We start from the raw sequence: 12498 nt of genomic DNA on the forward strand, positions 1-12498 counted from the left end.
CTTTCTCTGTTTTCAGCCTACCTGATTTAGGTATCAGTACCATGTCTGTGTCATAAAAGGAATTTGGTAGGACTCCTTAAATCCCTATTTTTTCAAATAGTTTATATAGCATTGGAGTTAGTTGTTCTTTAAATGTTTGGTAGAATTCACATGTAAATCCATCTGGTCCTGGGGATTTTTTCTTAGGGAGTTGGTTAATAGCTTGTTCTATTTCTTTTTCTGAAATGGGATTATTTAGATTATATACTTCTTCCTCTGTTAATCTGGGCAAGCTATATTTTTGAAGGTATTCTTCCATAATGGCATAAAGTTGAGCAAAGTAGCTCCTAACTATTGTTCTAATTTCCTCTTCATTAGTGGTGAGTTCTCCCTTTTCATTTTTAAGATTAACAATTTGCTTTTCCTGTTTCCTTTTTTAAATCAGATTTACTAAGGGTTTGCCTATTTTGTTGGTATTTTCATAGAACCAACTCTTAGTTTTATTAATTAATTCGATAGTTGTTTGTTTTTTTGTTTTTTTTACTTTCAATTTTATTAATCTCATCTTTTATTTTTAGAATTTCTTGTTTCATGTTTGTCTGAGGGTTTTTAATTTGTTCCTTTTCTAGCATTTTTAGTTGTAAGCCCAATTCGCTGACCTTCTCTTTCTCTATTTTATGCAATTAGGCCTCTAGAGATATAAAACTTCCCCTTATTACTGCTTTGGCTGTATCTTACACATTTTGGTATGATGTCCTCATTATTGTCATCTTTCTTGGGTGAAGTTATTAATTATGTCTATGACTTGCTGTTTTACCCAATCATTCTTTAGTATAAGATTATTTAGTTTCCAATTATTTTTTGGTCTATTTTCCCCTGGCTTTTTATTAAATGTAATTTTGATTGCATTATCGTCTGAAAAGGATAAATTTACTATTTCTGCCTTACTGCATTTGATTTTGAGGTTTTTATATCCTAGGATATGATCAATTTTTGTATAAGTTCAATGAACTGCTGAGAAGAAAGTATACTCCTTTCTGTCTCCATTTAGCTTTTGCCAAAGATCTATCATATCTTGGTTTCTCCTTGAGTCATTCATTTCTACTTTTTCCATTCTAATAATAAGATTAAACTGTTTACATTTCTACATGAGAAGACAATACTAGTGACTAATAAAATCTTATTATTAGATGAGTTGGGAATATATATAGATACAGGGCACAGATGTGAGTTGAATATAAAAGGATGATGTCCAAAAAATAAAATTAAGGGGTGACAAAGAGGAATGTACTGTGAGAAAGGGAAAGGGAGAGGTAAAATAGGCTATATAATCTCACATAAAAGAGGCAAGGAAAAGATTTTACAGTGGAGGAGAAGATGGAGGAGGTGAGGGGAGAAAAGTAAGTGAACTTTATCTTCATTAGAAGTAATAACATACTTACTCAATTGGGCATAGAACTCTATCTTTCCTTAAAGGAAAATAAGAGGGAAGGGGAATAAAGAAGGAGAGAGGTGATAGTATATAGGGCAGGTTGAGGGAAATGATAATCAGAAGTAAACACTTTTAGGGAGAGACAAGGTGAAAAAAGAGAAAGAATAGAAAACTGGGTGAGAGGAATACTATGGCGGGAAATACATTGAGCAATCATAAATGTAAAAAAAAATTGAAACAAGTTTTTTCTGATAAAAGCTTTTTTTCTCAAACAAAGAAAACTGAATACTGTTTACAAAAATAGGAGCCACTCTCCAGTTGATAAATGATAGAGAGGAATAGTTTTCAGATAGAATAATCTAAGCTATATATAATTGTATGAGAAAGTACATTAATTGGAGGAATGCAAATTAAAACAATTATCAGGTACTATCTCATATATTAGACTGGCTAATAGAACAGAAAAGGAGAATGGTGAATATTGAAAGGAATGTGGGATATTGATGGATTTGTATACTGCTTCAACCATTCCTTAACAAATTATCAATATTCTTTGACCTAGAAGTGCCACTAATGGGTCTGAATCCAAAAGGAGTGAAAGAACAAAAGTTAAAATGGCCTATATGTGCAAAAATATTTATAATAGGTCTTTTCTGGTAGCAGGGAAATTGGGAGGATGCCCATCAACTAGGAAATGATTGAACAAATTGTGCCATATGATTGTGACAGAATACTATTGTGCTGTACGAAATAATGAACAGAATGCTCTCAGATGCTCTGTGTCCAAAGTAACAGCAATATTGTAACATGACCAGCGATGAATGACTTAGCTATTCTCAACAATATGAAAATCCAAGATAACTATGAAGGATTTATGACAAACAATGTTATCCATCCCCAAAGAACTGATGGTGCTTGAATACAGATTGAAGCATACGTCTTTTTTTAAACTTTATTTTTCTTGTGGACTATTTTTGTTCTATGATTTCTTTCACAACATGAATATTATGGAAATATGTTTTGCATGACTATACATGCAAAACATATATTGAATTGGGGGGGAGAAAAAGGAAGGGAGAGAATTTGGAACTCAAAATTTCATAAACAAATGTTACAACTTGTTTCTTACTTGTGTTTGGGGGAAAATAAAATAGTAAATAAATTTTTTGGGAAAAAGTCTGCTACAGAGGTTTTTATTTATACTTTTAAATCAACCTTGTGTGTTGTACCTATCAAAGAACTATAGGATAAAGGAGGTGGTCTTGAATTCATTTATTTAGTAGTATCTTTTCATTGGGAAGTTAATGACAATTCATTAGCATTACATTCTGGACTCCAAAATTCAGTGCTATGATCATGTCTACAACTGAAGTGGTTTTGGCTAATGGACTGTCACAATAGCTATAGCTCCTTAAATAATCTCAAAAGGTAAGGGAGAGGCAAGAGGATAAGGGAGAGATAAGAGATGCTGTTTTAAATAGTCTCAAACAATCTTGTTTGCTCAAGCTTAACATGTACATTTTTAAGTCCCATCAGCCTAGTAGCTAATCAAAATATTTCCCACAACTCCCATTGCTCAGTTGAGGATGCCTGCTTTTGGCTGCTTGAAAAATAATAAAAGAATTTATTCTGCTCTTTAATTTAGAATGAATAAACATAAATTGATTAAAACATTCACTGAGAATTAAGAATCATATAATTATGTTTCCTTGTTTATAGCTGATAAACATCAGTAAACAATACAAAGCTCAAAGCAATGGAGTTTTTATAAAAGCATTGTTTTCAGACAGTGTACACACATTGCTGCAAAATATAAATCCATAAGATACTAGATTACAAGTGACTTTTGCATCTAAGTCCCCTGGCATTGGGGAATTTTTTTTTTTTTAATACATTATTGTGGGATTCCAGGAGGGGGAAGGCTCAAAGATCCATTTGGGCAGGAACTTAATTTTCATTACCCATATCTATCAACATGAATATGAGAAAACAGAACAAATAAAGTTATTGGAGTTTTAGAACATTAGGTTCCTTAAGAGTCTATCAGAAGAATATCTTTTTTATGATTTTATGTGACCATACGATATATATCTATATAGCTCTATTCTAGACTAACTGTATGGAGATGAAATGATGTAATTTTACAGAAAATCTAGTTCAGAAGTACTTAAAGGTTTTTTGTGTCATGATAGTAGTAGTCTAGTGGGATCTATAGACAGCCCTTTTCAGAATAATGTTTTTCAATACATAAAATAAAATACAGAGATCATAAAGGAAAACAAAAGAAAAAAACACATTGAAATACTTTTTTCAAAATATTTCAAATAAATTCACAGATGTTAGGTTAAGAACCTCCAATCTAGTCCAATCCTTCACAGGGGAGTAGGACAAATAGAGAACTTCATATATAGGCCAAATTATTTTCCAGTAGTCACATAATTAGTTAGATTCAGGAAGCAAACGGGTCACCATAAATTATCCTATTATATTAACTGTTCAATTGCTCACAAAACCTAATGGAATTGTGATTCATGATTGCCAAGGGCATACAGTTCTGGGGATGCCCCTCAGGAAGCCAAAACATGAGCAACCTGGGGACCACCCAGAGAAAAGCAGCTACAGTGAGTGATGGAGAAAAGAGAGCAAAGGTTTGAATTGGAATTCTTCAATGTGAGAGTGAGAAAGAAGATGATCAACATCTATAAAATTATGACGTTTGCTATAAAATTCAATCCATTAAAGCTTTCTTCCTTGAAGTTTGATCATGGTATTTTTTTGGTGGGGAGGGGGATAAGTAGAGGGAGTAGAGAGGGGAGCAGCAAGTCAATATAAAGCACTTTACAAGGTGGGAATATTCCATTACTCCAGTATATCTATGAATTAATCAATGTAAGTACTCCTTTTAAAGCAGATACTTTTCATTTTAATCTTTGTTTGCCAATGAAATAGGTTATGGTCATGTCTGTATGTTACAAGGGAGGATTCAGGACTGAGGGAGAGTAGGTAGAATTTCAAAGAGAAAGTCCTTAAAAGTTGGTGGAATAGGATTTAAAAGTTCAAGTCTTCAGTCTCTACAATTGACAGAAATATGAATCCAATGGGAGTTGAAGAATGCTAATAGAGAAAAGCATTCTCCAAGTTAGGCAGCAGTTATAGCATAAAAGTTTCTTTATTTCATGCAAAATGGAAGGCTTTGTGCTGGTAATATGGCATCTGATAACCTTAAGTCATATATGATCCAGTGCAAAAGGGGCATGATGCCTTCTCTGACTTGGCTCATTCATTCCATGATAGCCATATTTGCCCAAACTCTATGTCCTCCCCATGAATAAAAAGAGAAACAAGGTCATGATATTTAAGTGAAGCCTAAAAACCCATTTCATACTGAGACAGTACAGTTTTAACCACTGGATATTTGGAACCAACCAAAATGGAATGAGACAAATTTAAGTCAATCAACAGTATACTAAAGGCAACATCTGCCATATTTTTACTGTTCAGGGCATTTTTTTTTTTTTACTTGATTTTCTTTTAAGAGACAGAACTGTTGTTTAATTTTTAAGTGTCAACACAAATTACTCCACTAAATGAACTGTTCCATTACTCAACAAACCTAATGGAATCGTGATTCCTAAACACTAGAAACAGAGTATATAATTCTGAGGATACCCCTTAGGAAATCCTAACATGAGCAACATGGTGACCATCCAGAGAAAAGCAACTATGGTGACCAACACGGGAAAAGGGAGCCATATATAATACTTGTACTTGGGATGAACCCTGAGTTTCCTGAACACCCCAGTATCTAACACAATTCCTTGGAAACTGAAATAATTTTAAAAATCTTTGCTAAATGAAATAGAACTTTAGTTTTCCCTTTTCAGTCATAAAATCATTTGATTTTCAGAGCTGGGCAAGATCTTAGTACATATTTGGCCCAAACTCATCATTTTATATTTCAAGAAAAGAGATACAGAGACTTGCTAGTGATCACTTAGGTGAAAACACCTGCATTTAAACCTAAGCCCCCTGACTCAATTTAGTTTATGCAATATCTAACTCCTTTATAAAAATTCAAAATATCCTATAAAGGAATAATTATTTTTACTTTTACAATGACAATTATGTATACAATATTTATATTTTGTTAAATATGATATTACTTTACAGCTTTTGAGAACATATACAGCTGAAATAAAAATTCACTGTATGAAAATTTATCTAATTTTTCTCCCATGTAACAGTATCATTTCAGGATTAAGATATAAATTTTTCCACTATGAACTGTTTGCTTAGTATTTAATTTTTAATTGATTTTAATGAAATAGAAAATGACACTACAAAATTAGTTTTAGTGGACAAAAATTATTTTCAAGAGTTGTCAACTCTTTTTATACCATCAATTAATCAATCAGTATTTATTAAGTAGCTTTTATGTGCCAGGAATGGGATACACAGACAGAAATTATATAATCTTATCTTTCAGGATGTTACACGCTTTTTTTTTCAGGTAAGACAAAAGGTATGGATGCATACATCAAATAAGTACAATATATATATATATATTTTTAATTGAGGGAAGAAAGGAAGTCACTAGCAGTTATAGGGATTATTAAAGGCTTCAATGTAGAAGGAGGTACTTCAGTTGAATTTTAAAGGAAATTAGAAGAGGCAGAAGTGAGAATGGAGTACATTCCAGGTATGAAGATCAATTTGTGGAAAGGAACAGAAAAAGAAGCAACCTAAGGAGGCCATTTTGGCAGAACCTAAAGAATGTCAAAGGAAGAATACATGAAAAGGCTGGAAAGATTGACCAAAACCATTTGTGAAGGACTTTAAATCCCAAATAGAATAATATGTATTTAATCTTTGGAGTAATTAGTAGCCACTGACTTAATGAGAACACAAATTGAGAATTAAGAACATTAATATTGAGAATGTTGATTGTTATTACTGAGAATACCTAATTGTTAGAAGAGCAAAGGGATTTCTTTATTAGGCAATTGCCCTGGGTCTTCTCTCATTCAACAATCCACAAAATGTATTTTGCTTTCAAATAATATTGACTGGCTCCTTATTTATCTAGGAATGCAGTGGATAGAGTGGTGGATCGAAAGTCAGGAACACACATATTTAAATCTGGCCTTTGACACGTTCTGGCCTTGTGACTCTGGGCAAGCATTCACCCGCTTCCCTCAACTGTAAAAATATATAAAATAGAGGTAATAATAGCACCTTCAAATGAGATGTCTATAAAGCATTTTGCAAGGTGCCTGGCACATAGAGCCATAGAGTTAATATTTGTTCCCTTTCCTTCCCTTAATAATTTAATATTGTTCATAGTTGTCCTTCATATTTCTGTGTAATTCTGTAATATATAGGCTCCAAAAGTTCAGGGAAAGACTTTTGTATATTGTTTTTATTGGCACCTAGCATGATGTTGTCATGTCCATGTAAGTATTTAATAGTTTTAATAATTGTGATACAAGTGGCTTTATTTGCACTTATAATAATAGCACTTAGCATTCTAGGGCATGATCAGCAATTACTATCAAGGAACAATAACATAGGGAATAAAAGATTCTGATGACAAAGACAGCTATTATAAATCTGCCTAGGTACTCGGTTACTCTGCAACACCAAACAAAGCCTTCTAGTTGAAACCACAAGGGAAATTTGACAGAAGTCAGAATCTAATTAGAGATGGTCCAAGACACAGTTATCATTGCCTGGACCCCTGCTAGAAAAAAAAAGCTGAAGGATTTTATTTGACAATAACCAGTCAAAATCTTAGTTTTACAGTTCAATTATCCAGCAAAGTACCACCCAACCTCACACCATCAACTCACATATTTTTTTTTCTTCCCAGAGAAAATAGTATCCTTCACATTTTTCAAATCATTAATTGCCCTAATGAAATTATAGTTTCTGAAAGCTAATAGTTTTTATTTTTATGAGGATTCTCCCAGACACAAAGTGAAATAAATTTTGAACTGAAACTTTTGTCATATTCTGAGACATGAAAATGATGGGGCAAGAAATAATTAATTCTAGCTAGAGAAATGAATATTTATGACAGTCAAGGCAATCATATATATTAAACATATAGAAAATTATAATTCAGCAACTGTTTCCTTCTTTCTTTATCATCTTCACTCTCATATACCTACACCCAGGAAGCCATCTGAGCCTGAGTTTGTACTCTTGGGTCTGACAAGTACCTGAAGATTTAAATTGAACAGTTCTAAACACATTCTAAGAGCCCATTTTTCTAGGAATTCATTTCTTGCCCCATCAGATACTTTGAGTATTCCAGGAATCTCCCAAGGAGACTGGGAAACTGTCTCACTTTAAATCAATCAAGTACACAATAAAATCTCTTTATGGATCTTGGAACCTCTGAGTCATTTGAAGTAAATATCAACAAGTCAACAAGCTTATAAATAATTCATTTTCAAGAGAACAGATCTCCCTCCAGTGCTTTAGCCAATAGAATTTGGCTCAATGAGAAATGATGAGAGATTCACAGCCTACCAGTTCCATCTTTCTCAGAATGAAAAACAGTAAAAAACTCTTGGGATTACTTTCAAAAGCTACATTTCTCAGAGGTTTGTGCACTGGTGAGTTATCTCCTCAAAATGACACTTATATGGTAGTATTTTGGCATCATACCCAATCTTTTATTGTACATTTAAACTATTGGTTAAGCTAGCCTTTTGAACAAAACCCTATAAACATTCTCCAATAAAACACAAGTCTCTTACTGAAAAAAAAAAAAAAGTTTTATCTTTTAACTATTAGCATGGAAACATTTAAGTTCTAAATTCTACTGTTATCTTCTTCATAGGTATAAACATAATAAAATAATAATTTTTTTCTCCATATTTATTTCATAAAAATAGTAAGAGATAGAAGAATAAAACATGAATCAGTCATAGTTTGATGTAATACATAGAAAGCTAAGAGGTCTGGAATTTAAATTTTGACTCTGACGCATACTAGCTGTGTGACCCTGAGTTTAAGCTTCCTTATATGTATATTAAAGATGAAAATAATAATGCCCACCTCACAGGTATATTATGAAAGTTTAAAAAAAGATACAAAGTGCTTTTGTAAGCATTAAACTGTTACATTAATATTAGCTATTTTTATTATTACCAGAGTCTGAATTCTATGTCTCAGCAAGAACCTGAGAAAGGTAAAATGCTATAACAACCATGAAGCAGGAAGGTGATAAAGCCACCTTATGCTTTGTAACTGTGGTCAGTTATCTGTATTTATTGCTTGTTTGAAAATAGTGATAATGCTTTAGTCCATCCTTTTTCCATGTAGATCAGGAGAATTAACCTAATGACTTCATTTTGAAAAAAATATATATATAACAATGGAGAATTAGGGAACTTATTGGCTATTTCATTCCCCTGAAGAGGACATAAAGGTAATTTAAAGAAATGTTTTTTCCTTTGTTCTCACAGAGGTCAAAGAAATCAGGAAGACAAAACTTAATGAAATAAATGTACTTTCTAAGATTATTGTAAAGTTCATCAGTGCAGGAAAGAAAGACATGTAGGTTGCATCGGAAGAAGGTAAGGAAGGTTGCAAATGGTAGAACTAGAACTTACAAATAAAAAATATCACTATTCCATTATACTATTTAGCCACAGATGGCACACCAAGCTTTAAAAAAAATGGCTGGTCTACCTTAACCATCATATTTCTGCCCTTCTTATAATGAGGAATGAAATCCTAGAAAAATTTCTCATGAGATTTAGTGTTTCTCCTGTGTTAAGACAAACAAACAAACAAACAAACAAATACAAATTGACTTTACCAGCTGAGCCCTGGAACTCTGCCACAGCAATTTGCTATGGAGTACTCTGAAAATGTCCAGAATTCACTGGCCGTGTGCCCAGGCCTTCTAGCCAAACAGCAGTTTAGCTTAATAGGGTGCAAGGTTTAGACACAAGCAAGCTGTTTAGAGTTCCAACATCGTAATGTTCATTAGCGCCTCTTTTGAAAACTTGGAGGTATAGATGTTTTCATTGTGAACAGGTGTGAGAGGATACATAATTTTTCTTTAAAAAAAAGTATGCCTTGAAAATAGAAAAAATGATAAGTATATATCTCTACCAGTTTTTTTGAAAAGAAATTTTGATTTCTTATTTAAAAAAAACTCAAAAGATTTTAGACACCATTGTCTTATTTATTAGATTATTCAAATTAGAATCTTCAAACAAGATGGCTCCACAGTGGCTAACCACTTCTCTACAGGAAGATTAATGGTGTTTCTCATTTTTCTACATTAAAGCACCAAGGTAAAGAGGAATAAAACAGGTAGACTATGCCATGGTACATGCTAATTAAAAAAAAAAGTTGGTCCTTCATTTATAGAGTTTAGCTTTAATATGGGAATATTGATGTTTAAAGACAACAAAGCAGAAATAAAGGAGAAAATATCTCCAGAAGTACGAGATTTTGTGAAAAGTAAAGGAAATCAGGATCCCAAATCAAAGCTCTAGAAAGTGATATCCAAGTATCTATTAATGATTACATTTAAGAAATATATATATTCTAATAGTCTGAGTTGCACATGCAGAAAAAAGTGCTTGTGGATTATTGGTATTTGTTTGAAATCTGCCAATCTAGTTCACAACCATTTTATAGGAGAGCTAAAGAAATATTCTGATTACCTTTTTATTAACTTTCCTATTAATAGGCTTTCAGAGGTCAGCTTCTATGTCACATCGTCAATGGGTATCTTCAAACAACTTGTTTTCATAATTAGGAAACAGGTTGTTATATTGCTTTTTAGAGGGTTTGATTAGAGGTTCCAACATGGGAGCTGAGGAGAGTTTCTGACAGTAAAAACACTCTATACATCTTCTGATTGCTTGAAAAGCAGTTCATTTGGTCTGGGACAAAGAGTAAGGATTCAGTGAGGAATAGAGACATCCCCAGAAAGATGCAGGAGAATAGTTATAGCTCAATAATGAAAACATCAAAATAAAAGCTCTTGGTGATTAAAAGCTATGAAGGATAATGAGCAGGCCTGGTAGTGGTAGAAATCCTATTTTCATAAAAGAAACCAGCAATAAACCAGATGAGTCAGGGACATATATTTGTATTTACTGATAATGAAAGGAGAATATGACAAAAATCTTCATACAACTAGTCTTCACCTGAAACTAGCCCACTGAGGTTTTGATCACACACACATTTCTAGTTCATTAGCAATGACCTTTCCAAAGCACAGTGGCGACTCTGCAAACATTATATTTTTATCCTTCTTTATGAATATTTCCTGTGTTTATGGTTGTTCCTTCAAATTAATCACTTGTAGTTTCTTATTAGCATCATGGATATGTCTCATAAAGATTTTAAGAATCTCATAAAGATTCTCATAAAGAATGACCTCAGAATATTAAAGCCTCTCAAATTCTAAATCCAGAGCTTTATGAAAGTATGGAGGTAATCCTGGATTCCTACTCTATGTCAGCATTTTAGAAGTCTTTAGCAGTTCCTAACAAGCAGGTAGTGCTTGGAGTATGAGCCTGGCAACAGAATGTATCTGTTGTCTGAGAAGGGGTCTAGCCAATTGATTGCATAGGCTTCTCACACATAGAAGATCATCCATTGGGTGATTTTTTAAAAAGTCCTACTATTAAGGCAGGTAGGGGTTACAATCAGTATTGATGAAGGTACTATTGACACTGACAAAAGTACAAGTCTTCTCTGGTATTAAAGAAGAATATTTAGAACTGTTGGCACAGGAATAAAAATACATATAAAATATGTATTAAGTAAAGCACAGCTGTGTCAGGGATTGGCCATTTTTTCCTACACCAGCATTCTCGTAGCTGTGGCTTGATTTCTTTTGTCCAAAAATAGTTAATAATATTTTAATGCCATTTCTAGGCTTTTGGTGGTTTTCCCCCATCCAGCTCTGCTTCTAATTGGATGAGGAACTACAAAGGCTTCAAGGAGGGAGTCATAAAAGAGCTGCCACTTCCAATGGTGAGCTTGACATGAAGCTATGTAAAGTTTTCACAATACCTACAGCAACAGGTGGTTATCACCTAACTGGTGATCAAGAAGTCAGAGTTCCAGTCTCATCTCAACACTATGGCTTTTGGAAAGAGCTTAACTTTCTGTCCTGTATACAAAATGTTCTGCCTAACATATGTCCTAAAAATCAATAAGAAGCCAGTTCCTAACCTAAAAAATATTTCTGCTATTCAGGAAACAACTGTACCATCTTTCTTTAAAATGGGTATTCTGTGGCATATAGGTAGTGCAGTGGATACAGCACTTACCCTAACTTCAGAGGACTTTGAATTCAAATCTGAACTCAGACACTTGAAATTTAGTAGCTGTGTGACCCTGAGTAAGTCGCTTAACCCCAACTGTCTTACAAAAAAAATGGGGTGACGCAAATCTCTCTGACCATAAAATTAAATGTATGGATCTTTTCTTAGGATAATCTTTTTTTTTTTTTAATTGAAGGAAATGTTAAATTTCAATTAGAGGTTAATGAAGATCATGATTTTTTTCTTCCATCCCAGGTCACAAACCTACTGAAATCTATCCATGGATACTTTGGGGTTAAAAACTTCTGTCTGAAAGGATTTAGGAGGTATAATTCAGTAAACGCTGAGGCATTCTCATAAACCATATTATCTCAGGGATCCTGGAAAGCTGAATTTATTATCTCTTGCCACTGAAATAGTCTTACTTATATCAGCCCTGTTTCTTACCCTTCGAATTAGGGAAACACAGTACTGATATAGGCCAATCTGACCCCAAGTTTTACCTTCTTCATAAAGATACACATACAAAGAGGTGGCTAAATGGCACAGCGGATAGAAGGCCTGGAGTCAAGAAGATCTGAGTTCCAATTCAGTCTCAAACATAATAACTGTATGATCTTAGGCAAGGTATTTTAACACTGCCTGCCTCAGTTTTCCCATATGTAAAATGGATATAATAATAACACAAGGTTATGTGAAAATCAAATGATTTATCTGTATAATGTTTAGCACAATATAGTAAGTGCTTAACATATAGTTTGTTTCCTTCCCCTTTCCCAC

At 33.3% G+C, this 12498-nt stretch overlaps 1 protein-coding gene across 2 annotated transcripts in view; it reads right to left on the reverse strand.

Moving 5' to 3' along the window:
• Window positions 1-12498, reverse strand: part of CERS6 (ceramide synthase 6) — a 287494-nt gene that overhangs the window by 60500 nt on the left and 214496 nt on the right. The gene's annotated exons all lie outside the window — the stretch shown is intronic.

Source organism: Sminthopsis crassicaudata, chromosome 3 (assembly GCF_048593235.1).
Source record: "Sminthopsis crassicaudata isolate SCR6 chromosome 3, ASM4859323v1, whole genome shotgun sequence".
Lineage (NCBI taxonomy): Eukaryota > Metazoa > Chordata > Mammalia > Dasyuromorphia > Dasyuridae > Sminthopsis > Sminthopsis crassicaudata.